The sequence below is a fragment of the Moschus berezovskii genome, chromosome 2 (assembly GCF_049115385.1).
Source record: "Moschus berezovskii isolate FMDL1 chromosome 2, NW_MosBer_1.0, whole genome shotgun sequence".
NCBI lineage: Eukaryota > Metazoa > Chordata > Mammalia > Artiodactyla > Moschidae > Moschus > Moschus berezovskii.
In genome coordinates this window covers 27,916,158-27,940,896 of record NC_142461.1, presented here as the reverse complement: position 1 = coordinate 27,940,896, position 24,739 = coordinate 27,916,158, and positions in this window count along the sequence as shown.

Below are 24,739 nucleotides of genomic sequence, written 5' to 3'. Positions count from 1 at the left end.
GTTTCCACTTTTGGAAAAATGAGGATGATAATGAACTTAAAATAATGTACAGTTGACTCATTATTTGTGGATGTTGTATTAGCAAATTCACCTACTTGATTAAGTTTATTCATATCACTACACCAATACTCAGCAGCCTGTTGGTGGTCATTTGTGGATGTGGACACTCACCGAGTGGCAAAAACTTTCAGTCTCCAGTCTCCTGGGAACCAAAGAGAAATTCTTCCTTCATTCTGCTTGGTAGTAAAGTAGTAACCTTTTTGTTGGAGATGCAAAGGTATGTCTCTTCCTGTTAAATCTACAACTGGCATCCAAGTGTAGGGCATGAGTACTTTCCCTTCTGGCCTCTCGACTCCATTTTAAATGAGGTTTCTGTTTATTTATTTTTAAACTAAACACAAGAAGGCTGTGATGGATTCATTCTAATGAAGAAAATATGTATCTTAGGTAAATTTTGTTCAGACATGAGTTATAAAGTTGTTGGCAGTGAGTTTAAGGTTAATCATTTAACAATATATGTTGAATAAATTATCTTTAAGCAGAAACACATCTACTAGAAGTTTATATATTGGCTGGTTGATGAAAATCCTGTTATCAGAGGTTCATAGATATCTAATCCTGTATTTCTCCTAGAAGCAATTTTCTAGTACTATTTTATGCATTTTTAATATAGATGTTTATTTGACATTAAAAAAATAGATTTTAAAAACCTGCCTAAAGGTCTCTGTTATATTATTCTAGAAACCTGGTCCTCACAATACAGCCCAGTTCCTCTTGCTAGGGACAATAGTTCAGCATTCTTAGTGACTTTAGAAAACATAACTAATGTGAATAATTAACTGTATATGAAGTATCTGTACATTTTGAATTTAAGCCTATTTTCAACTTAAATTCCTTACACCTACCTTGGTAGACCTACAATATGATTCTGTGAACCTGGCATTTTTCCATTTTCTCAACTTCTATCTGCTTCACTCCATCTTTTAGCCTTTTTCACACAATAGAATGAATCAGTTTCTTAAAATACATATTTATTAAGCACAGAATATATACCAGGCATTTTGCTAAAACATAGATGCCCTATGGTTGCTTGGAGATTTATTGAGAAGATGGAGACATAAATATCAATTCAGAATAATACATGGTCAGTGCTGTGATGGATTATGGACAAAATTCTGTAGTAGCACAGGGGATGAACCAGAAGAATCTCTGGAAAAGAGAGGAACAGAGGAGTCACAAAGGGCTTAAGACATTTGGCCCGAGCTTTAGTGAATAGGGCAACATTCACCAAGCAAAAAAAAAACTTAAAAAGTACAGGTCAAGCAGAGAGAATTTCATGCTCAAAAGCACAAAGGTGTAAAAAAACATTGTTTTACAGTGGTCAGTGAGGCTGGAAGGTACAGTGTGAAGTGGGGGAGGGGAGGAGGACTGGGGGAGAGGCAGAGGGTGCCTGGAGATGAGGTTGGGGCATATTGTGAGGACCAAACATCCAGAATAACACAATAGAGACTTTCAGTCAGGTTATTAAAATGTGCAATAAACACCTATATTGAAATGCGTAAGATGTAAATGTATAGGTTTAAAATGAAAGTAAAAGAGGAGAGTGAAAAGTTGGCTTAAAGCTCAACATTCAGAAAGCTAAGATCATGGCATCTGGTCCCATTACTTCATGCAAATAGATAAGGAAACAATGGAAACAGTGGTAGACTTTACTTTGGGGGGCTCCAAAATCACTGCAGATGCTGATTGCAGCCAGGAAATTAAAAGACGCTTACTCCTTGGAAGGAAAGTTATGACCAACCTAGATAGCATATTAAAAAGCAGAGACATTACTTTGCCAACCAAGGTCCGTCTAGTCAAGGCTATGGTTTTTCCTATGGTCATGTATGGATGTGAGAGTTGGACTGTGAAGAAAGCTGATCACCGAAGAATTGATGCTTTTGAGCTGTGGTGCTGGAGAAGACTCTTGAGAGTCCCTTGGACTACAAGGAGATCCAACCAGTCCATCCTAAAGGAAACCAGTCCTGGGTGTTCATTGGAAGGACAGGTGCTGAAGCTGAAAATCCAATACTTTGGCCACCTGATGTGAAGAGCTGACTTATTTGAAAGGTCCCTGATGCTAGGAAAGTTTGAAGGCGGGAGGACAAGGGGACGACAGAGGATGAGATGGTTGGATGACATCACCGACTCAATGGACATGAGTTTGAGTAAACTCCAGGAGTTGGTGATGGACAGGGAAGCCTGGTTTGCTGCAGTCCATGGGGTCACAAAGAGTCGGACACGACTGAGTGACTGAATTGAACTGAACTGAAAATATTTTTTCAAGTGAATACTCACATAACTACCACTTGGTTCAGGAGAATGAAAATATCCAGCCCCTAGAAACTTGTTTTTGCATACATTCTTTCTAACCACAACCCTTTTCTACCACGTAAAGGTAAACTCTATTTTGGCTTTCATGGTCATCAATTCCTGGGCTTCTCTATCAACTTAGCACTGGTGGTGGACAGAATAATGCTCTCCCCTGCACCACCCCCAGGTGGCGCTAGTGATAAAGAACCTGCCTGTCAATACAGGAGACGAGAAGCGGGTTCCATCTCCAGGTCAGGAAGATCCCCTGGAGGACAGCATGGTAACCCACTCCAGTACTCCTGCCTGGAGAATCCTATGGACAGAGGAACCTGGTGGGCTGCAGTCTATAGGGTCACAAAAAGTTAGACACAGCTGAAATGACTTAGCACACACACAGGTCCCACCTACCACCCAGTTTGGATGCCTATGTCCTAATCTCTGGAACCTGTAAACTGGTAAATTTACAAGGAAAAACCGACTTTACAGACATGATTAAGGTAAGGATTTTGAGATGGAGAGATTATCCTGGATTATCTGGCTGGGTCCACATACTCACAAATGTTATAAATGAAAGAGTTCAGCAGAAGAGTCAGAATAAGAAGTGATGAAAGAAATAGCTGGAGTGATCTGATAGCTGGAAAGGGTGACATCAAAGGAATGTAGGCAGTCTCTAAAAGCTGGAAGAAGCAAAGGATGGATTCTCTGAGTCTCCAGAAAAAACAGTTTAGCTAATACTTTAATTTTAACCTTTAAAGACAGATTTCAGACTTCTGACCTCCAAAACTACAAGATAATGAATTTGTGTTGTTTTAAGCCACTAAGTTTCTGGTCATTTGCTTCAGCAGCAACAGGATGAGAATATAACAGCCACCTGTGCATCCCTAGACACTGCCCACTTAAAAAAATAATTTATTTTTGGCTATGCTGGATCTTCATTGCTGTGCAGACGTCTCTCTAGTTGCAGTGAGAGAGGGCTATTTTCTAGGTGTGGTGTAGGGGCTTACTGTGGTGGCTTCTCTTGTGGAGCACTGGCTCTACGGCACACAAGCTTCAGTATTTGTGGAACAAGGGCTCAGTTGCTGAGGCTGCCGGGCTCAAGAGCACAGACTCAGTAGTTGTGGCGCATGGGTTTAGTTGTTTCTCGGCATGTGGGATCTTCTCAGATCAGGGATCGAACCCGTGTCTCCAGCTTTGGCAGGCAGATTCTTTATCACTGAGCTGCCAGGGAAGCCCCAACTTTGCCTACTTTTTAATGTTCTGTAACTGCAATTCTTGTTTCTTGTCTGGCTTCTTCTGAACTCTATATTATTGATTTTAGACCATTTTAAAGCAGGAAAGTGCCATGCCTAGATCTACATTTTAGAAGTTTATCTTGACATCAGTGTTCTGCCTGTAGCCTGGGAAGTTGAGAGGCTGGGGGTGGCAAGACTTGGCAAGCGGCAAATACAGCAGGCTTGGCAAGAAATGGACAGTACCAAAAAAAAGACAGTGGAAATAGAGATCGGGAAAGATGACTCAGAACAGACAGAAGTTTATAACATGGAATTGTTAAGAATTAATGTCCAAGGAATTCCCTGGTGGTTCAGTGGTTTAGACTCGGTTTTCCCTGCCAAGGGCCTGGATTCAACCCCTGGCCTGGCAGAGAAACTAAGATCCCACAAGCTGTAGGCATGGCAAAAAAAAAAAAAAAAAGAATTAACATCCAAATACAAGCATACCTCATTTTATTGCACTTCACAGTTATACTTTTTATAAGTTGAAGTTTTGTGGCAACCCCACATTAAGGGTTGTCAACCCTACAAGTCCGTTGGCTTCATGTTTTTCAACAGCATTTGCTCACTTTCTGTCTCTGTGCCACGTTTTGGTAACTCATGCAATATTTCAAGCTTTATTTTATTATTGTATTTGTTATGGTGATTTGTGATCGGCGATCATCCATGTGACGATGGCACAAAGGTCACCAGTCATTGAAGGCTCAGATGATGATTAGCACTTTTCAGCAATAATGTACTTTTAAATTAAGATATGTATGTTGTTGTTTTTAAGACATAATGCTACTGCACACTTAATAGACTACAGTATAGTGCAAATATAACTTTTATATGTATTAGGAAACCAACAAAATTGTGTGACGTGTTTTATTGCAATATTTGCTTTATTGTGGTGGTCTGGAACCAAGTCCTCAATAGCTCTGAGGTATGCCCATAGGTGTAAGAGATGAGAGAACAGCTAAGAATAATTACAAGTATTCTGTTGGGCAACAGTTTGGGTGAAGGTGGCGAATACAGGAGGGATAGTCAGGCTGAGGAGAAAGGTAACAACTTGAGGTTGATACATTTGGATCCCAGGCTGGTGTGTATTTCTAGATGTTGAAAAATTTCTTCTGTGAGTAATGTTCTAGCTGCTGGATTGACCTTCACTTTAGGTCATGTAGATGTTGAGGGGGCAACAAAACCACTGATATATGAATCCATATTAAAATACAATGGAGATGTCCTACCTTATCTTCAATGATGGGTAATTACCTTGTTGCTCAATGGAAGTTAATTTCTACTCCCTCTTTTCTGCTCCTATCACATAATAGGTGCAATTATATCTCTCACTCAGGGTGATATAATTAAATATCAGCCTTTGTGGAAGTGCATTTCCAGAGAGTTTTCTTACTCAGCTGATTTACGTACTTGTCAGGTTTATCACACAATAGATAAATGTTTTCTTTATGTAGCTTAATATAACAGGTATCTGCCTCCAAATGGGAGTGTTTCTAGATAGTCCAGGCAAAGGGTCCGTTTATTGCATCTGACAGCTTTATTGCTTTATCAGTTATTTGCTTAGGCAGGATTTTATTATATGTAAAATACTGACATAAATTATGGGGAGGAGAATTGATTTTTTTCACATGGGTTTGACTCATTTTTCATTGTTTGTATGTGCCAAGTTTGATATTGCACATTCTCTCCTAGTGTGTCAATTTAGTTTACAACTTATTTTCCTGCTTCTACAAATACTGTTATTTAGTTCTCAATTGTTTTATTTTTGTGACTGCTCATTTTCTCAAGTGAAGCCTCCTATAGAGTTAATAAATAAAAAAAATAGCTGTATACACAAACATAGATAAAACATATAACCAATAAAAGTAAATAGATTGACTCTAAGAAAAGTTCTGGATAATTCTTAAAATTATTCTCTTAAAAATTAGGAGAGATACAGTGCCATATCCCCCTCTGCCAGTTGGGAGAGAAACAAGGCTAGAACTTGGCTGGGATCAGCCATGTAGGTAATCATGTTTGGGGAGATCCAGGGGTTTTCAAAATGGAAAACAGCCTGGGAGTCATTCTCATGGGGACTGGCATGTAGAAGTCTGGGTCTGGAAGACTCATTTGGCTCTCAAGTCAGACATGGCTAGGCATAGACAAAATGTAGTCAGTTGGTAGATCCAGATAGGCAGGTACTGAGCATGGAAAGTCAATGACAGATTGCACCAGTTCAGTCATAGAAAGTAGCCAGCACTATTGCCAGGCTGTCAAAGCCCCTCAAATCTCCTCTTTTCTCCCACACTTTTCTACTAACATCTTCAGTGGATAGCCTTTAGGATCCTGGAGTTGCTTCATCTCAATGGAGAGCCTAAAGTTCTCAGAAGTTTCACCTCCTCGGGGACATTACAAATCCCCTCCTATACCTTAACTAGTGATAACAGGTGCAGGGATACAAAAATTCCAGCAACTATGAGATGGGACAAACTCTAGGGTACACTTTACATTCTGCAACTCTTTCTGAAATCAGACCAAGGCTGAACTTGGACTAAGACTGCACTGTTGCTTGACTACTTTCCCTTCCCTCTTCTGCTCCACAAGTCCTCGTTGGTTCCTCCGAGAAACAGCCCTTTAATAAGGCACTGGAATTAAAAACCTTAGCTCAGAGTCTGGTTCTGGGACAGACTGCCCTAAGACAACTAATAAACCAAGAGCCAAGACAGCAGGGCTATAAGAACAAGGATAATGATTATCATGATAATATAATAATATCTAACTGTGGTTCATGGGGTCGCAGAGTCGGACACGACTGAGCGACTGAACTGAACTGAACTGAACTTTGACTTATTCTTACTCTTTCCCAGGAATGGTTCTAAATTCCTTTATATATAGTTTTTCCATTGGATACTTTTAAGAGTTAAATGGGATAGAGTTATTATTCCCATTTTACAGCTTAAAAAATTGAGACTGGGAATTCCCTTGTGGTCCAGTGGTTAGGACTCAGTGTTTTCACTGCCAAGGGCCTGTGTTTAATACCTAGTTGGGAAACTAAGATCCCACAAGCCAGGCAGCACAGCCAAAAAGAACTGAAATCTAGAGATATGAAGCAACTTGTTCAATATCATATGGCGAAAAAATAAAAAAAAGAACATTTTAGAGAGAGGTCAGTAGGATCATGATTGCATGTCAAGTATTGAACATTAGATTTTAGGACTGGTTTGTCTCTGACTGTTCCACCCCTCCATCCCCATCCCATTCAGAATATGTCTGGCTCTGAGCCTATTATGTGGAGTGATGTAGATTTATCTGTCGAAGAGATGAACTTGGGATGGGAAGTGACTGATCAGTGATTCTAATTTGCACCCTTGCAAATTAATCATCTTGTGCATATTAAGTAGCTTAATAAGAGACTCTGGATGATCTGGGATAAATTCAATACTATTGTTAGAACAAAGCAAAGGAAATATTGCTTGGTACCTAGTTGATAAATATATTGAATGACCACATTGAAGAGTCGTTATATTCAGGTGACTTGATACGGGTAATGGATACAGTAAATAGAGAATGAGAAGGATGTAAGGATGTTGTATGTTTGAGGAGTAGTGTCCAGATAGAAATCTTGGATTTTTCAGCTTGCCTTGACCATTGTCTCTGTAGGTGGCCCAGATGCTGGCTTGGGGCACTGTAGCACTGAGTCTAGAAGGGTCATAACCAGGAGTTTTTTTCATTATGCAAAAATTTTTGAATTTTTATGTACCTAATGGAAGGACAATAGATTGAGCTAAAAAGCTTAAAACCTTTTATAGAGAACATCAAGATATTTTCTTATCCAAAAGAATGCTGTGTGGTCAAAGAATGCCTGACTGAGTCATAGTATTTAGTTTCTAGTCCACTCTGCTATCAAGTAGATTGTTAACCTTGAGAAAGCCAGTTTTTATTCTCTCCAGGATCTGAATTCCAAGGTTGTCTTCTGTAAAACAAAATTAATAAGTGGCATTAGGAAAAGGTGCCTCATCCCCTGTGACCCTTCACCTTTTTTACTTGGTAAAAATTATACCTGTTTTGATATCAGTATATCTGATATAGTGCCATCAATAAAAGTTTATGTAAGCATATCACTAATTTGTATCAATTTGTTCAACTAATTCATTACATGAAATAATAGTGAGAAATGTAAAAATCATAAGAACACAGTTCAATGAATATTCAGAAAATAAACACACCTATGGAACAAGCACTAAGACTAAAAATAGAACTTACCAGCATCACCGAAGTGCTTCCATATCCTTTCTAGTCATTAGCAAGTCCCTCTCCTCAAGAGTAAAGACTACCCTGATTTTTAACACCAGAGCTTAGGATTGCCTATGTTTATACATAATAAAATGAAATCAAATTATATCTACTGTTTTAAGTCAGGCTTCTTTCACTCAATATTATTGATGAGATTTATCCACACTGACTGTAATTTTAATTTATTCATTCTCTTTGCTATATAATAACTCTATTGGATGAATATAACTCAATTTATCCATTTCACTGTAGGGAAAAAACTGGTTCATTTCCTGTTTTTTTAATATATTACTTAGAGTGTAACTATGAGCATTCATTCTTATTTATTTAGTGGAACATGTATGAGCATTTGTGATGGGTACATACCAAGGAGTTGAAAGGGTAGGTCCTAATGCTTGTGAATATTTAGCTTTGTGTATACTTCCAAGTGGAGAAGGCAATGGCAACCCACTCCAGTGTTCTTGCCTGGAGAATCCCAGGGATGGGGGAGCCTGGTGGGCTGCTGTCTATGGGGTCGCACAGAGTCAGACACGACTGAAGCGACTTAGCAGCAGCAGCAGCAGCAGCATAATTCCAAGTAGTTTTCCAAAGCGATCGTACAAGAATAATGTACTTTAACATATAAAAGAAGGAACAGAAAGTCCCTGGTCACATCAGAACATTCCTTGACTGGTTAGCTGGTGGGTCTGGACTGGGGTGATTAGGACTTGTTAAGCTAGAGGAGAAGGCCTGGCAACAGAAATGAGAAAATCATGCTTACTAGTAAGTAAAAGAATTTTTTTCTGTGGGAAGACAGGTGGCCTGCCAGGCAAAGAACAGGAAAGAGAGTCCGTCTCCTATAAGTAACCAAGAATGAAACTCTACACCAGGGAGGCCATTACCTAGTTTGCATGGGCACCCAGAGATCTGGATCTCTGTGTTTACATTGACTACCTGACTAGGAGCCTTGTCTCCCCTTGGGAAGGAAACTGTCCAGAACAGACTAGTGAGCATTATAAATGCAAGCCCAGACAAGGGGAGACAGGTGGCTTAGGCCAAGGATTGCACGTTAAGAATCTTGAGTTGGCCATAATCCATTTGGTCCAAGAGTCAGAGATGTGGTTAATAAACAATTTGTAACAAGGAGTAGATAAAACCACTGTGGTTGTAATTGTTTGAGAATGTTCCTTATACTTCATTCTTCCCATAATTGCCTTTACTTAATATCTTTCAGCACATGAATAGCTTTTCGTGTGGTTTCTGCAGTATAGACTGTAGAGAGAGTAATTTGCAGACAAAGTCAAGATAATCACTGGGGAGACACTGGGCACAAAGGATCTTAGTGTACCTTTGCCAATCCTTCAGATCTAGGACTTTGAAGACAAGAAGAAAAGGGCAACTTTCAGAGAGAAAAGATTAGCAAATAGCAGGAATTAGGCAGAGAGAAGAGTAGGACCTGAAATAATATTTAGTGGGCTGTCTCCTTACTGTATTCTGCTCACATTTATAATTCCTAGAGCAACCCACTCCAGTGTTCTTGCCTGGAGAATCCCAGGGACGGCGGAGCCTGGTGGGCTGCCGTCTGTGGGGTTGCAGAGAACCCCTGAAGCAACTTAGGAGTTAGGAGAGTACATTATTATGCATTTTATATGGGCTTTTTTTGATATTGGCCTTCTTAGTACAACCAATAATATCACTGAGTTCCCACTGATCAGTGACAGACATTACAGTTGATGATTGCTAGGTGTTTATAAAACCTATAGAAACAGGAAAAATTCAAAGAGAGGAGGGCTTCTGTGGGGTGGGTGTAGTGAGATGAGAAACTAAGTTGTTGAAAGGTGCTAATACTGAGAAACGGGCAGAGGCAGTGATTCAGTTCATTCCTTGGTTCTAGTCCTGAGAGACAGTGAAGGACAGGGAAGCCTAGCATGCTGCAGTCCACTGGGTCACAAAGAGTCAGACATGACTTAGTGACTGATCGCAGGCCTGCCTCCAGCCCAGGCAGAAAGATTCTCCTGCCTGGGCTCTCAGCATTGGTTTTAGAGCTCAACTAAGACCCTGAAGTTATAAAGAGTATACATTTTCCTCATCTTGTCTTCTATGCATATAGATCCCTTTGAGCCTTCACATGGGGAAAGGGAGATAACAGAAGGACAGTATGATGGTTAATTTTATGTTTCAATTTGCCCGGGACCCTTAGTACCCAGACATTTGGGCAAACATTATTCTGGGTGTGTCTGTGAGGGTTTGTCTGGATGGCATTAAATTATGAATCAGTAGACTGAGTAAAACAGATTGTCCTCCCTAATAAGAGTGGGCTTCATCCAATCAGCTGAAGACCCAAGTGGAACAAAAAGGTTGAGTAAAAGGGATCCCCTCCAGCCTGACTGTATGAGCTGGGACATTGGTTTTTTCTTGTGTTCAGATTTGGACTGAAACACTGACTTTTTTTGGTGTTGAGACTGAAAGCTTTTGGACTAGAATTTATACCATTGGCTCTCCTGATTCTCCAGTCTTTGGACTTAGTCAAGAACTATATGTCAGTTCTTTTGGTTCTCCAGTTTGCTGACTGCAGTTATCAGACTCTAAATGGAAGTTTTTGGACTCTAATTGAGAAACCAATTCCAAATAATAAAGTGTACACACACACACACACACACACACCTATCCTCCTATTGGGCTTCTCAGGTGGCTCAGTGATAAAGAATACTCTTGTCAAGGCAAGGGATGCAGGAGATGTGGGTTCTATCCTTGGGTCAGGAAGATCTCCTGGGGGAGGAAATGACAACAAACTCCAGTATTCTTGCCTGAAAAATCCCATAAACAGAGAAGCGTGGTAGGCTACAGTCTATGGAGTTGCAAAGAGACGCACATGACTGAGCTACTGAGCATGCATACACACACATCCTACTATTGGTTCTGTTTCTCTGGGGAATCCTTAAGTGATACAGACAGGACTCCTCACTTTGACTTCCTGTCATCTGCCACTTGCTCAATGAAAATATGACTGCCTCTTAGAGCATTTAAAAAATTATATATATATATATATATATATATATATATATATATATTTAGAGCAGATTTAGAGTCTTAGAAAAATTGAGTAGAAAATACAGAGAGAATATACCATTTGCCCCCACATATGCATAGCTTCCCCTACTAGCACTGTCCCACATCAGAATTGTGCATTTGTTATAATGAATAAATCTGCATGGACATGTCCTATTATGAAAGTCTATATTAGGGTTGACTCTTGTATATTCCAGGGGTTTTGACAATTGTATTATGAAATTTATCCACTATTATAATATCATACAGAATTGTTTCACTGTCTTGAAAATCTTCTGTGCATTCAACTTCTGTGCTCCAAGCTCATTTCTTTTTAGTGTTGAATAAAATTCCATTGTCTTGGTGTACCACAGTTTATAGTTCAGTTCAGTTCAGTTGCTCAGTCGTGTCCGACTCTCTGCGACCCCATGTATCACAGCACGCCAGGCCTCCCTGTCCATCACCAACTCCTGGAGTTCACCCAAACTCACGTCCATAGAGTCGGTGATGCAATCCAGCCATCTCATTCTCTGTCATCCCCTTCTCCTCCCGCCCCCAACCTTTCCCAGCATCAGACTCTTTTCCAGTGAGTCAACTCGATGCATGAGGTGGCCAAAGTATTGCAGTTTCAGCTTTAGCATCAGTCCCTCCAATGAACACCCAGGATTGATCTCTAGAATGGACTGGTTGGATCTCTTTGCAGTACAAGGGACTCTCAAAAGTCTTCTCCAGCACCACAGTTCAAAAGCATCAATTCTTCGGTGATCAGCCTTCTTCACAGTCCAACTCTCACATCCATATATGACCACGGGAAAACCATAGCTTTGACTAGACGGACCTTGGTTAAGTTAGTCGCTGACAAAGGTCTGTACAGATAAGGCTAAGGTTTTACCAGTAGTCATGTATGGATGTGACAGTTGGACCATAAAGAAGGCTGAGCACTGAAGAACTGATACTTTTGAACTGTGGTGTTGGAGAAGACTCTTGAGAGTCCCTTGGATTGCAAGGAGATCAGTTAATCCTAAAGGAAATCAACACTGAATATTCATTCAGGACCGATGCTGAAGCAGAAGCTCCAATACTTTGGCTACCTGATGTGAAGAGCAGACTCATTGCAAAAGACCCTGATGGTGGGAAAGATTGAAGGCAGGAGAAGAAGCAGGCAGCAGAGGATGAGATGATTGGATGGCATCGCCGACTGAATGGACATGAGTTTGAGCAAACTCCTGGAGATGGTGAAGGACAGGGAAGCCTGCAGTCCATGGGGTTGCAAAGAGTCAGACATGACTGAGCAACTGAACTTACTGAAGAACATTTTGGTTGTTTCCAAATTTGGCAATTATGAATAAAACATAAGACATTCATGTGTGGGTTTTGCTGTGGATATAAACTTTCAACTCCTTTGGGTACTCAGAACTATGATCACTAGATCACATGGTAAAATATGTCAAGTTTTGTAAGATGTTATGAAACTCTTCTAAAGTGGCTGTACATTTTGCTTCCCCACAAGCAAGGAATGAAATTTACTGTTCTCCACATCCTCACCAGTGTTTAGTTTTGTCAGTGTTTGGGAGTTTGGCCATTTCAGTAATGTGTAGTGGTATCTCTATACACTGCTGTTTTAATTTACATTTTCCTGATAACATGTGATGTAGAACATATTTTCATGTGATTATCTTCCATCTGTACATTTTCTTTGGTAAAGTGAAAGTGTTAGTTGCTCAGTCATGTCTGACTCTTTGTGACCCCAATGACTGTAGCCCCCCAGGCTCCTCTGTCCATAGAATTCTCCAGGCAAGAATACTGGAGTGGGTTGCCATTTCCTTCTCCAGGGGATCTTCCTGACTCAGGGATTGAAACCAAATCTCCTGCACTGCAGGCAGATTCTTTACTGTCTGAGCCACCAGGGAAGCCCCTTTCTTTGGTAAGTGAAAGTGAAAGTGTTAGTCACTCAGTTATGTAGTACTCTTTACAACCCCATGGACTGTAGCCTACCAGGCTCCTCCATCCATGTGATTTTCTAGGCAAGAATACTGGAATGGGTTGCCATTTCCTTTTCCAGGGGATCTTCCCAACCCAGGGATCGAGCCTGGATCTCCCGCACTGCGGATACATCTTTACCTTCTGAGCCACCAGGGAAGACTTTCTTTGGTAAAGTGACTATCAAAAATTTTGACCTGCTTTTCTATTTTGGAGTGGGTGTTGGGAGAGAGTGTTTGTTTCCTTCATATTGACAGTTTTTATTTTAACGGATATCAGTCCTTATCAGGTGCATGCTTTTCAAATGTTTTCCTTATTTTGTGGCTTATGTATTTATTTTATAATAGTGTCTTTTGAAGTACAGAAATTTTTAATTTTTATAAAGTTTTATTACTTCCTTTTTCTTATACGGGTCATGCTTTTGTTGTTGAATTTAAGGAGTCTTTGCCTTTATAAACTTTGCCACAATTTTCTACTGTTTTCTTCTAGAAGGTTTACTGTTTTAGGCTTCATATTCAGTCTGGAATCCATTTTGAGTTTAATTTTTGCATATGGTATAAGATACTGATTAAGATTTTTTGCATATGTTTATTTCATAGTTCAGTACTATTTATTGAAGAGACTATACTTCTCTACTGAATTGTCTTTGCACCTTTGTTGATAATTAATTGTGTATATACAGGTGGATTTATTTTTGAAATGTCTATTCTTTCTCTATTATATTCTGTTACTTCTCTATCTTTATGCCAATGTCACATTATCTTGATTAGTGTAGCACTGAAATAAGTCTTAAAATCAGGAAGTGTCAGCTCTTTAACTTTTCTCATTTCTTTCAGATTTGTTTTTGTAATTGGTCCTTAGCATTTCCATTTGGATTTTAGAATCAAAATGTTAAGGGTTTCAGAAAGCCTGCTAAAAGGTTAATGGAGATCACATTGAATTTATAGATCAAATTTAGGGGGCTCAATATCTTACATTGACTCTTTTGACTCCTGGAGATGGAATATTTTGTATTTATTTAGACTTTTAAAAAAACTTTTATTTAGCAATGTCTTACAGTTTTCAGTATATAGATCTTGCACAACTTTTGTCAGATCTGTCCCTAGTTAGTTAATATTTTTGAAAGTATTGTAAATTGCATTTTTGTTTATTTCAAATTCTGATTTTTCATGGTTGGCATAAAGAAATACTATTGACTTTCTATATTTATTGAAAACATTAAATATTTTATTATTAAGTACTAATATTGAATTTTTAAATGTTTCTGCATCTATAGAGATAATATACTTTGGTTGGTTTTCGTTCACTAATCTGGTGGGTTACATTAACTGATTTTTAGATATTAAAATAACCTTTTATTCTTGGGAAAATTTCACTTGGTCACAATGAATATATTATTGATGTAAATTTGCTGCAATCTTGTTTACAACTTTGTGTCTATGTTTATTAGTAATATTAGTCTGTAATTATCATTAATTTAGAGCCTTTGTTTAGTTTTAATACCATGGTAATGCTGCTCATAGAATGTGTTGGGAAGAACTGCATTTGTTATAGTTGTGTGGAAGAATGTATAGAATTGGTATCATTCATTACAATTTTAGTAGATCTCACCAATGAAATCATCCAAACCTGAAGTTTTATATGTGGTACGGTTTTAAAGATATAGGGCTACTCATAGTACTTCTCCTTATTTGAACTTTTATAATTTGTGTCTTTTAAGGGATGTGTCCATTTTATTCAGTCTCAAATTTATTGTCATAGAGTTATTCATAATATTCCCTTATACTCCTCTCACAATCAATAGAATCTATAATAATGAACATTTCTCTTAATCCTAATTTTTTATGATAAACTTTTCTCAGATTAATTTATCTGGAAAATTATGCTTTATTGATCTTCTAAAAGTGCCAACTTTGGGTTTTGTTGATTTTCTCTTTTGTGTTTTGTTTTCTACTTCATTGATTACACTTTCTGATCTTTTTTATTTATTTTTTCTTTTCTGGTTACTTTGGCTTTATTTACTCTTTTTAACTAGTGTCTCTTTTTTTCCCCTAGTGTCTTATATTAAGATGACATTTTTATTTATTCGAGAGCCTTTTTTTCCAATGTAGGTGTTTCATGATGTAAAATTTCTTCCATTTACTACTTTGGCATAATCCCACAAATTTAGATATGTTGTATTTTCATTTTATTTACTTCAAAATAGTTTCTAACTTCTCTTTTGGTTTCTTCTTTCACCCATATCTTGTTAGAAGTATGGTATTCTGTTTCTAAATATTTGGGATATTTTCAAGATATCTTTCTGTCATCAATTTTGGGGTTTAATTTTATCATGGTTAGAAAATGTATTTTGTATGGCTTGAATTCTTTTAAACTTATTAAGCCTTGTTTTATGACCCATATTCTATATTAGCAAATGTTCCATGCACACTCAAAAAGAAGTCATTATGCTGTTGCTAAGTGAAGTACTTTGTAAATGTCAATTAGATCAAGTTGATAGTTTCATTCAGGTCTTCTATATCTTTTCTGTTTTCTGTATATTTGTTATTAAGATAATATTATTGAAATCTTCTGTTATACCTGTGGATTTGTCTATATATTATTTCAGATTTCTCAGTTTTTGCTTCATGTATTTTGAAGTTTTATCACTAGCTGCATAAAATTTGAAGTTGTTATGTCTTCTTGATGAATTGATTATCATTATCAAATGATCATCTTTGTCCATGGTCATGCACTTTATTCTGAAATCTCCTTAGTTTGATACTAACATAGATACTCCAGCTTTCTTCTGTTTCGTGTACACATGGTACAAATGTTTCCATCCTTTTACTTCTAACTTGTTTATCATTTTATATTTTATGTATGTTTCTTATGTTTAGTAGGGCCTTATTTAGTTTCTGCAACTCTCTCCTCTCCAGTACTTCACAAGTGAATTCTGGATGCCTTGGTCTCCCTAAACTCTTGCTGTGTTTCAACAATGCAGTCTGTTGGGCTCCACCTACATTATTCTCTATACTACTGTCTGGAAGCTCTTTAAGACTGTAAGCAGAGAGTCTGATGCTAGGAAGGATTGGGGGTGGGAGGAGATGGAGACGACAGAGAATGAGATAGATGGATGGCATCACCGACTCGATGGACATGAGTTTGAGTGAACTCCGGGAGTTGGTGATGGACAGGGAGGCCTGGCGTGCTGTGATTCATGGGGTCACAAAGAGTCGGACACGACTGAGTGACTGAACTGAACTGAACTGAGAGGCAATCAGAGGGCTCATCTCATTTACATCCTGTTTCTAGGGGATCACTATGCTTTGTTGACTAATACTTATGTCTTGAAAAATATTGTGTCATCGATTTTCTCTAGTTTTCTTGGTTGTTTTGGGTGGGAATATAAATTTAGTCCCTGTTATTTCATTTTGTCTGGAAGCAGAAGTTCTCTATAGACTCTTATTTGAATATTATCACTGCTAATTCTGAGTTTTTGACTCTTGGAAAGAGTTCACCAGTTGCCTGATATTGACTTCAAAGAACTAATTTAGTGGGACCTTCTCACTTCTTAACCTAACCCAGTCCCACTCGAGTTTTGTGTTGAATGTATCCTATACTGAAGTAAAACAGAGCAAAAGTTTTTCTATTCCAGCCACAAGAGAGGAGACAGAAAACTTCTTAAGGAAGATGAGAATAATTACCCCTTTGCTCCATCCAACAGAGTTTTCAGGGTGATGCCCTTACTGTGTGGCCTCCACATATTTTTGAAGAATTTGGTTTCACCCTGAATTAAAGTTGGAAGGGCTAATGTAGGAAGGAAGGAAAATGTGGGAAAGAAAGCTGAGGAGATTCTGACTAGATTCATCTGACTTTATATTCATCTCTGTGGGAAGAAAGATGTTAGAAAGGCTGTCTTCTCCACATGTGAGACTGTCTCAAAACTTGTGGGAAAATGGGTATGAATAGATTATTCAGATATACTTATGTGATAAACACACAAGATGATTTCTTGATATTCTGAACATGTTTTAGAAAGGGATTTGTGCAGCCAAACAATGATAAAATAGATGTCCTGAATATGTCACGAGCTTAATATTGAAAAAGCGTTTTTCCCCACAGAACACAGTTCTTATCTCTACAGTCAATATTTGATGCATGTTCTTTGCTATTTCCTCATAGTCAGTCAGAGGGAAAAAGGTGGGTCTTCCTCTAAGTGATTTATCATCACAGATTTACTCTGCAACATTAGGAGAAAGATAAATTATGACATAATATACACTTTAAACAGCCATTCTGTTGGCTTCTCAGCGAAGTTAGAGGATCAAAGCTAAGTTTTCAGAAGCACTCTTGTTTCTTCAGAAGTGTGAAGGGTGATTAATACACCCTGCAGAAAACAAAAATACTGCTAGTTACTCTAAAAAGCTAAAGAGAGGGTAAAATGTAGCTTCTTATTTGCCTTTGTAAAGGAATACTAATGGAAAAGTCCATTTTGGTTTTATGGAGGGGAGTGTGTGTTTATTGACTGAATTGGAAATTTCATAAATTATAGTAGTCAATATGTAGAGAGAGTAGAATGAAAATGTATAGGCTGTGATTAACAGTAGGTAAGAAAAACCAGATGCTTTGGCAGAAATAAGACTTGGAGGAGGTTTCTACCAAAGCTACAATAGTTTCTCACAAGTAGTTGCCAGGGTTAGTACTAACATACACTGGCTATGTGTGATAGCTAGGGGATATCTAAGGAAACATGAGACATTCCTGCTGTCCAGAAACTGCAATCCAGTTTGAGATATTGGTCAGTGCCTTAAAAGGATAAGTGGTCTTAAATGTGAGTCTGAGGCATTCTGAGAGGGTATAATTAAAGAGTTGATTTTGGAAGAAAGAATAATGTTTGCATTAGTGTGTGTGTGTGTGTGTGAGAGAGAGAGAGAGAGAGAGAGAGAGAGAGAGAGAGTTATGTTTGACACTTTGTGATGCCATGGACTGGAGCCCACCAGACTCCTCTGTCCATGGGATTCCTCATGCCAGAATACTGAAGTGGGAAGCCTTTCCCTTCTCCAGGGGAGCTTCTTGATCCAGGGATTGAACCCAGGTCTCCTGCACTGCAGGTGGATTCTTTACCATCTGAGCCACCAGTGAAGCCTGTTTGTATTCTCACTATGGCTCAAAGTGTTGAGGATGAACTGGATCTACAAACAACTATTTACTGAGATACAACCACATGTCAAACAATGTTCTAGTATCTGTCAACACAGCCATTAAAATGAAATTTAATTCTAGTGGAATTAACTGAATAGCTAGAACCTTAAAGTTTAAAGGCAGAATCAAGCAGAATAAGTTTTGAAAACAGAGTTGGACAAAATATACCTCTTCAAGAAAATACTCTCATACAGATTAAAGGTTAATTCAGCACCTTAAACATTGTTGTTGCTCATATAGAAGATACTCTGTGCTCATCCTGTCCTTCCTCCTGAAAAGTATCCATTCCTTCCACTTGCAAGTGAGAAAGAGAGGTTCAGTCAGATTATATTGTGTAGCTAAAATGGGAAACCTTGGCGTCAGATCCAAATCTATTTGACACCAGTATCTCTGTTCTTCTCGGGACACTATGCTGCCTCTGGAATTGGAAGCCTTACTTTGTTGGGTAATTTTCCCTGGGTATTTCAGCCAGTTTGTTGTAGGAAAGACAGTAAGGCGTGAAAGGATGGTCATATCGCAGGCCTCAGGTAAGTTCTTTTGTTGGCTGAGGAGTGTGGATTCTTGGCTTCTTTCAGGAAAGAATTCAAGAGCAAGTCATAGTAAAGTGAAAGAAGGTTTATCCAGGGAGAAACACACTCCATAAACAGAGTATGGGCCATCTCAGAAGTCAAGAGAGGAGCAAGGGAACAGGGGCTAGGCAATTTCATTGACTAATGAGTAGGAGGATTATTCCAACTATTTTGGGGAAGGATCAGAGATTTCCAGGAATTGAGCCACTGACCACTTTTTGGCCTTTTATGGTCAACGTCAGAACTGTCATGGTACCCGTGGGTGAGTCATTTATTATGCCGATATGTTACAAAGAATGTATACTGAGGCTCAAGATCTAGTGGAAGTCAACCGTCTACCATCTTGAACCTAGTTGGTTTTAACCAGTTAATGTTGTGTCTTCAATAGCTATGACTATGTCATTCTTTTAAAGGTTGTGTCCTACCCACTTCCTATTTCAAGTTCACCTTCAGTTCAGTTTCCCATGCCTGCAAGAGTCCTCTTTCTTACTCAGGCTCCTTCGGAAAGGCATTACAGATCTTCAGTTGTGGTCTCCTTGTACTTTGGCCCAAGGAGTCTAAAACAAGAGACAAAGGAAACATGGGAGAAAGAAGACTGAGCATGTCCTCAACTCATCTACAAAGCAAGGGTATCCTTTCCTCTTCCATGACGTGACTGGTTACTCTGGTGGGCACTGAGAGAACTTGGCCTTGGCTCTCTTGGTCTGGAAGGCCCTCCGCGGTCAGCTTGAATGATGCATCAGGAAATGAAGCTCCCTCCTGCCAGTGGCTTGTAGAGTTAACAGGGATGACTGGAACCATGCTGATCACTTCCGGAATGGGAGAAGTTACTGTGCTCATATTAGAAACTCAAATGTAGGACACAAGCCAGGGCATATTTTAAGTCTGCTATCTATCTGGAGTGCTGTATGATAGAAATTTGATTTCACTGGCCTCATGCCTGCTTAGGACATACTTAAATAAACATAAGACTTTGATGAGGGTTGATGTTTTCCCAAAAGCTGTTGACAGGTCTTCAGTGGCAGATTGATAGGCTCTGTAAGGAAGGTAGAAGGGACTCCATAGTGAGATGCTGAGGTGCGGATCCTTTCAATTCCAAACAGTCCATGTCTCTCTATTCTAACTCCATTCCACGGGGTCCAGGTCGGCTTTCAAGAAGCCATGCTTCAAAGGACCCCGAAGTCTCCTCAAACTGAAAGGAGTCCCATGACCAGTAGGAATCACTTTAAGAGACTGTAAATGTGTGACCTTGAGGAAAAGGTGCACTTCCTGAAGAGTAAAGAGCCCCCATGGTAGCTGGCAGGATATTGAAGCCAGGAGAGTCTGACAGTGGCATCAAGCTGCGCTGTAAATCCCAGACATTCACAAGCCCCAGGCTGCAGAATCTCTCCCAAGTTTTGCTTTTGTTTCCAATCAATGGTGTTAACAGCTCTGCCAATGTTCAGCAATTGTGTGAGGAGGACAATACTCAGACAGAAAAATCAGTACAGTATTGTTTTATTTTTATGCCATATCCAGACAGAAAGATCTCATCTATTCATTGTAATACATTTGTCATTTTAGTCGGAATAAATGCAAAGCTACAAGAAAATGCTGATACCAGTTGTCAGAGAAAACTATTTACAATGGTCCCTCCCTTTCTTTCTTTAGGCATTTTCATTATAATCTTTTCAGCTTCGCAGAGAGATGAACAAAACTCGTGCGTGGAGTATAAAGCAGACGGCTGAACTGCATTGATTGCGACCTTCACTTTTAAGGTCAACAGTGGGGGGAAAAACAAACTGTTGACTTCAGTAGCTTTGGTTACTGTTTTCTGGAAGAGGGAGTAGCCATTTCTTTCCTTTTGTTTTATCTCACTGTCTAGGTTCCTATATGAAGAACTTAAGCTCAATTGTTCCTTCACTCATTGGCTCATCCAGTACTTACACATGCCAACTATGGCAAGACACTGGAGGCCCTGGAGATGAGCTGGTGAACGTGACCTCTGAGGTCTTAGAGGCTGGAGATCCTAGTGAGGAAGGTAGTAGCTCTTGTAAGGAAACAGGAAATCCTATTATCAAATCAGGGTCTTTCAAGGCAAAAGAACAGACATAGATCAGGCTGTAGTTCTCTATTAGAGAGTTTCATACATCTCTCCACCATGTGTCTAGTGAGCTTAAAATAAACCTCTGGCTTTTGACCTTCCATTTCCAGCCAAAATACACTTATTTTTATAAGTTTCAGTGTGAGTCACTTTAAGTGAAATATATGAAGGGAAGGAGTCACATATTGTTTACTCCTTTTTTACTTAATTTTGCCGGACATTTTTTTTTAAGATAAAGGAAACTGATGTATTTAGCTAATATATATTAAAAGACATCCTTAAAATAGTCCTTGAAACATCAGACAATTTTTTTTGAGGGTTTAATACAGATTTTATTTATGTATATCTTTTTTTTCTGATATCTTTATCACTGTACTGAGGACTAACCTCAGTCCTTTGTGTGGCTTTTGATCCAAATCCCTGATAAACCAGAATTTTCCAAACTTCAGCCATTTGTGCAAAACTGTAATTGTTTTCCCTACATACTCATACTATGACTTTTCTTCTTTGTTTTATTTTATCCTGGTACCATATCTGCTATTACTTACATGATATTCTACTGAAATTGACTTACTTTTTTTTTCACTTATGCTAATTTATTTCCAAAAAAAAAAGAAACTTCATGTGACCATCGTAAATGAAGTGCCAGTTTTGTTTCCACATAATAGCAGGCAATTAGAAAAATGAGTAAAATGTAAACTGATATTCCTACATTCTCTCCAGGTACTGGGAGACAGTTCTCTTTCTTTGTTAAAAAGGAAGATGAGTGCATGATGGGTAGTGTTAAAGAAATACTCAAGCCAGCTGAGACTTACCCTGGAAATTAAAATAATGTTTTCTTTAGTATGTGATTCCGGGTGTATAATGCCATGCCTGGCATTCTCTCTTAAGGTCATTTTCTGAACCGTTGGAAGCATTTCAAAGGGTCACAATATGCCACACTCTATGCTCTGGTGGGAAATTCTTCAGCAGGTTTGGGAAAAGGATGCCTTCCCCATTGCCAAGGGGCTTCTGTAGTAAATAGGGGCAGTGCTTATTTCAAACAATTCTTTGTTTCCCCTAAGATCTATAATAATTGACTTCACTCAACTATTCAGAGATATGTGATAATTTAAGAAAATCCATGTATCTTCTCAATAGACTTTAACACCTGCAGCTGGTGACATCTGTCACCACCTTTCTATGCAGGCTTCCTGTCTTCATTATTCTTCTCTTTAATTAACAGTTTAATCCTTAAAAATAAACTTTATAGTATGTGGTTATGAGTGATTGTTTCCAGTCAGCATAACAGAAGGCAATAACTCTAGATCACGGCTGAACTCCATCCAATAATAGACTATCTGACGATAATGACAACAGGAAGTCATTTATCAGGCCTAGGTTTCTCCCATTTCATCTAGAAATATAAATATCTTATTTTTAATAGGGAGAAAGATGAGCTGAGAAGATGATGATGGATCAAGCGGGTGACACTGTGGATCAGCCAAAGCTTTTAAATATGACGTTTTTCAAATCATGGGAGAAAACAAGAGGTGAGGGAGGAAAAGGAGAGAATATCCAACTACATTAAAACAAAAAACAGGCCAGGCTGCAATAATTGTGCATCACATTCTTTCCTGAGTCTAAGAACAAATGTGAAGTTTCTTCAGGTCTCTCCATCCTTCGATATTGTCACATTTCAGAGAAACCCACTTCAAATCAGAAACGATTGTTGACAATAAAGGGAAACAGTCAATTCCTACTACGAATTCATCATGTGGTATCTTTAAAGAAGAGCTTTGTGTTTCAGGAAAATAGTAAGTGCAGAGAAAGAGATTACTAAGAATGACCCAGGTCAAGAAAGAGAAAGCCTATCCAGGTATATGCTAGTAAAATATGGGGACAGGTCCTGAACAGAAAATTCCGTGCTGTAATAGATAATGGAGTGCAGATGATACTCTGTAAGTGCACACCCTGACACTGAGATGGGGAATAGGATCATAACTTTAAAAATAGAATCACTTAATAAAAAGTGTTTTCCTAAGGAAAGAATGTTTTGAGAAGTGTGAATGGGGAAGAAAGAAGTTTGGAGCTGGGCTATTGTTTACAGTCATCTTTTTTTTCCCCACTTAAAGACTAAATATCCCTCTAAATAAAGCAATATCTTTCTCAATATCTCAACAATCTTTTTCTTTTTTCAGGATTTTTGTACTTAAAACATAAACATGCAAACAAAAGATAAAAAATTACTATGAGAGCCCCTGAGAAGAGTCAAAGAAAAACATTTTTGGAACTGATTTCATTCTATTTGACATATTGTATCTGCTCCTAGTTTGCAAAGAGCAGAAGCACTCTAGAAGCTGATTCTTAACAGTTTTCTTTAAAAATTTTTTTTCTTTTTATTTTAATTGGAGGTGTGGTGGTTTTGCCATACATTCACATGAACCAGCCATGGGTGTACATGTGTTCCCCATCCTGACCCTCCCTCCCACCTCCCTCCCCATTTAATCTCTCAGGGTCATCCCAGTGCACCAGGCCCTGAGCACCCTGCCTCATGCATAGAACTTGGACTGGCGATCTATTTCACATATGTTAATATACATGTTTCAACAGTTTTCTGTGGTCTGCAGACTAACCAAGTGATCGAGAATAAAGGAGGATGAATAATCAGTTATAGGAAATCTTCAGTGGTAGGAAGGGATGGGGGGTAGTTGCTAAATTGTCTACTGATTTTTAAAAAGACACTATGCAAAGCTTTTGGTCAGAAAAACAGCCTCAAGCAAGCAGTGCACTTTACATAAAGGAAACCTTCTCAGGAAGGATGGCTATGAATTTAATTATAAGCTCTTCTCTTTGCATAAATTTGGTTCAGTCTAAACAAGACTTGAAACATGGAACAATGTCCATGGAGTACAATTCACCAATTGTTACTTTTAATTATGTTCACATGCATAATTCATAAATACACTGCATGGACAAGAGGAGAGAAAAGATAAGAAGGAACAAAAGAGATGAATTTTCCATCAAACAATTACTATATAAATAGACAACATATTTAATACATTAGTTAGCAAAGTGATTCTTTGTTCTTGCCAGTCTGGGGCTTAAAAATGTTAAAAGAATCCCCAAACATAACATTGTTACATTTTGCTAATGTCTCTTTTAAATGAAAGAAATGAGGATTATCATTCTTCATGAAAATAAAATAAGAAAATCACCCCCCAAATGTGGAGATATATATATGACATAGAATAATATTATACTATGTAATATTGTAATAGACTTTAATAGGAAGCTAAAAACATAATAGATTCTAACACAGAAACATTTAAGAATGGCATTATTTCCTTGTTAGAAGAAAATGAGTCTTTTTTTTTTCTTTGGTGCCAGATACGTCATTTCACTTTGCTGCAAAATGTTTGCTTTGTTTCGAATTCTTAGCAGTACATGCATCTTCCGAGGAAAGAAATAAGTGGCACAAACAGGTGCGGATGTGGCCAGAGAGTTCAAACTATTTCTTTAATGATATCATTTTTATGAAAGTGTTTGATGTCATAGTTCAATCATAGTCTATTCTTGAGATGGCAAATATCAAATAAAATATTGCTTAGCAAAAACATTTGTTAAACAAACAATTAAAGCTTTGTACTTCAGTATAAATTTGCATTCTTCTTGAAAATTCTGTTTTATGTAGAAACATCTTTTGGTTTACGGTGCATTGGAGGGCCCAGTAAGTAGCATCAGTCTTCCATATTTCAGAACCATCGAGACTAGACATGGAAATAGGCACATAGAGACCAAAATGTCAGTTTCCCTTCCAGCAGAGCTTTTGGAATCTTTCTTGGAGTAGATGTGGCAACAGTGTTCTTCACACTGAACTTCAAAATTAGACATGTTTCCTCACCCATCACAAGCAGCACTCTCATTATGGGCTCTTTCCCTGTTCATCAGCTGGAATCACTCTGTTAAACTGAGAGGCTGGAGAAAAATGTGCACAGCTTGTAGGCACTAGGTTATGAAAA